Genomic DNA, 3,807 nt, shown 5'->3' with positions numbered 1-3,807 from the left:
AAATAAACCTAACAAACTAACTATATAGTGGGGAAAGCCTTGGTGAAAAGGTGCGTTTTGAGGGCTTTTTTGAAAGTGTCCAAGGTCGGGGCGCTGTCAGATCATCAGAATGCAGTGAAGACAAGAGAGATAACAATGATTAGTGGCAGGAGTAGAAACGTGTGGATACTGCAGTTTATCATGATATACGCTCTGTGACGAATGGCCCTAAGTACAAAAGTATGTGCACCAAATGTAGACACTTGGAATATTGTGTAAATCAGTGTAAAGTAGTGCTTCATGCCATATCAGCACGTGATGTCATAAAGTGACTGTGAGTATTTAAATGACTGCAGTGGAGTAAATAGTAGGTGTTCCTCTCACATGTAGAGAAGAAGTGTAAAGAAGCATTACATGGAAATTCTAAAAGTACAAATATGTCAAAAAAACAACTAAAGTGCAATACTGTCAGCAGACCTCAGCGACCGGGTGGGTGTGTACGGTTTTAGAAGAGTCATTGCGTGCCTATTGATTTGAACACGATCCGTGTATCCATCATTTCCTGGTTTTCTCTAAAGAAGAGGGACCAATGAAAACGTTGTCATGTTGCCGTTGGTCACCATGGAAACATTCATTAGCTAACAATGACATTATTGTTCTATTAATATAAAGGGAGCTCAGGTACTCTTTAAAACAGCTGCTAGTTATGGGTACTTTTTACTGAAGTATATTTCAAAGCCTCTTTACTTTGACTTGAGTAAAGAAGTTTAGTCAGTACTTCTACTTTCACCAGAGTATTTTTAAACACGAGGATCTGTACTACTTGAGTAAAAGATGTGTGTACTTCTACTTGAGTAAAGGATGTGTGTACTTCTACTTGAGTAAAGGATGTGTGTACTTCTACTTGAGTAAAGGATGTGTGTACTTCTACTTGAGTAAAGGATGTGTGTACTTCTACTTGAGTAAAGGATGTGTGTACTTCTACTTGAGTAAAGGATGTGTGTACTTCTACTTGAGTAAAGGATGTGTGTACTTCTACTTGAGTGAAGGATGTGTGTACTTCTACTTGAGTAAAGGATGTGTGTACTTCTACTTGAGTAAAGGATGTGTGTACTTCTACTTGAGTAAAGGATGTGTGTACTTCTACTTGAGTAAAGGATGTGTGTAATTCTACTTGAGTAAAGGATGTGTGTACTGTTCCCCTCTGGTTATTGATCAGTGGGAGCAGAGGTGTGTGTGAGTCTGCTGTCAGGAGAACAGCCACACGGAGGCCATTAGTGCTGAAGACACCTTTCCAGCTGAATAGAACTGAATGTATTCAGCGTCTCTTTGAACCACAGCTTCAAACTCTCAGTAGAAGTTAATGGCTTTACTTTTGGACAGTAAGGGATAGGATGTAACTGAATGAAACTGCTGCACACCATACAAACCTGAAATGAAACGGCCTCTGGCTGCTCACCTGATACAGCCCACAGATATTGATTTATGAATCCAAACCTCACAGGAAGTCCTTGGCATTAAGCTTTCAGTCCGACACGACGGGAAACTGTGAAGTCAATTCATTTCCTTCTCTAAATACACTTAAGGGAGCTCCTTTTTTATTCATGAACCCTGAGGCCAGAACTCATTCATAACTCAGAAACCATTTCCTCCTGAGAGTTATCTTTTAAACGCATTAACGCAGTAATGTCAAACAGTGAGTAATGCTGATGCAATTTAGCAAAACAGAAAATAAACAAGAAGAAGTAACTTAGATATATATTTCAAATGTCTGAACCAGGCCTCAGCAGACAGAATACTGTCCGACTAAAGTGAAGAAACTCTTAATGAATGTCCCAGTTTCCACAGAGAAGGAGACGCTGCATCTCTGATCATAACAGCCTGCTGTCAGCAGGATATTACACGGACCCTCAGGACAGAACCAGAGCTTTGATCTCAAGTGAAACGCTATGGTTTTATAAACTCAATTTGGACAAATGCTAAAATACTGAATCAAATGTATGACTTTAGACTTTGGTTATACCTTTTTAGTTTGACACAATAAAAAGACAGGTAATGCAGGTATTTGATTCATGGTGAAGATAATCTTTCTTTGAAAGCAGTTGGGCATCAAACATACGAGGTGAAGAAAGAACAATGGTTTTCACGGTTTCGTGTTTTCATCTGACACAAAAACTGTATTTGTATTCATTAATTTATGAGTCTTACATGGCTGACTTAAACTTTTCAAAAATAATGGCTGAATCCAATTATCACACCAATTGAATCCATAACAAAGAAACATAAAGTACGGAGGCCGACGGGTGCAAACGCGCTGCAACGTAAACAAGCTGCAGATCTGCTGTAAGCTAGCTAGCTAACGTAGCTAACCTGCTCATTTCAGAATCAGGTTTATTTCCAGGTTTATTTCCAGGCAGGGGCGGACTGGGACAAAAAATCAGCCCGGGAATCTCACCCAGCCCAGCCCATGTGATATGTGAAGGGGGGGGTTGCTAGTGAACTGACAACGGGCGGAGCCTCGCTGCGGGAAAACGGTTGACCTCTGTCGCCTGTCAGCGCTACTTAAATGAACCGACCCGGCCGTTCGGTGATTCTCCAGATTCTACAGATGGCCAGTCCGCCACTGCTTCCAGGTAGGTTGACACGTACGAGGAGTTTGACTTGGTGCCGTGGTGCATACATCAAAGTAAACCTTTTTTTTTTTTAAACACAGATAGTCAAAGTCAACTTTAATGTCAATCTGACTCAGTTTGTGTTTACAGACCAAGAGATCGAAATGACGTTTCCAACAATCCCGAATGTAAAATTATACAGTATACAGATATGTATAAAATATGTATAAAACACTAAAGACTCAGGAGAGCTGGGGGTCGCTGCTGCTGTCTGCGCCGCCATCTCAGTAGGCTAAAACAATGAGAATCTATTTTTCTCAAATACAGTAAAATAGAGAATAAAATAAAGCAGTAACTGACATTGAAATAAAATGTAAAATATGTGCAGGAAGCAAACCAGATATTGTCAGTATTTCAGATAAACTGACAAACGCTTACAGACTAACTCTGCCCACCTACAGTACCCCTCCTCTTTCTGTGTTCTCTTCCTCTCCAGCACTCTGATGAGTAGTAAACAGACACCATGCTGTGTACACTGGGAGAAATGCTGCTCCAAAATCAAGTAAAAGAATAATGAAAACACGGTGTTTTCGCTTGTAATACGTAAAAACATCTGCCAAGAGAACGAGTGAACATTAGACGTTACGTTAGATTTCTTGAAATAAGACGGGATATTTAGATGAATCAGATCTTGTAGTTATGGGAGAACTCATTGTGAACTGTATTTCACCAGGATCAGGAGATGTAATTACAAAATGAGCCTGAAATGTTCCAAAGTTTTCTGTTTTCTGATATTAGTTGGTGATTTTCTAATAAATATGTGAAAAGAAATAAGTTTCATCTGAGATACAACTCAAAATAAGATTGTTTTGACTGAACAAGATGAAGCATTGTCTAAAAACAAGACCTGATATCTCACTGCAGTGTTACCTCTGAAGTTATGAAGTCTTATATCGAGGAGTAGAGACACATTCTGACTAGATATCAGACACGTATACTTATACTTACTCCCTCTGAGTCTGCTTGAGATGCTGAAGTGTCTGCGGGTCGGGGTCAGTGATGGCGAGGCGGTGCGTTGGGTTTTGAACCTTCTAACAGCGTGAGTTACGCTTTAATTTTCCTGCAGAGGCTCAATGGGTGGCCTTCACCGAGACGAGCCAAGGATAAAACTCCAAGCTGTCAAACCGTGCAGTCAGACATCCGTCACACAGACGGA

Source organism: Notothenia coriiceps, unplaced genomic scaffold, assembly GCF_000735185.1.
Source record: "Notothenia coriiceps isolate Sejong01 unplaced genomic scaffold, NC01 NC01_scaffold00026442, whole genome shotgun sequence".
In the NCBI taxonomy this organism is placed as follows: domain Eukaryota; kingdom Metazoa; phylum Chordata; class Actinopteri; order Perciformes; family Nototheniidae; genus Notothenia; species Notothenia coriiceps.
Note: the sequence above shows the minus strand (reverse complement) of the source record.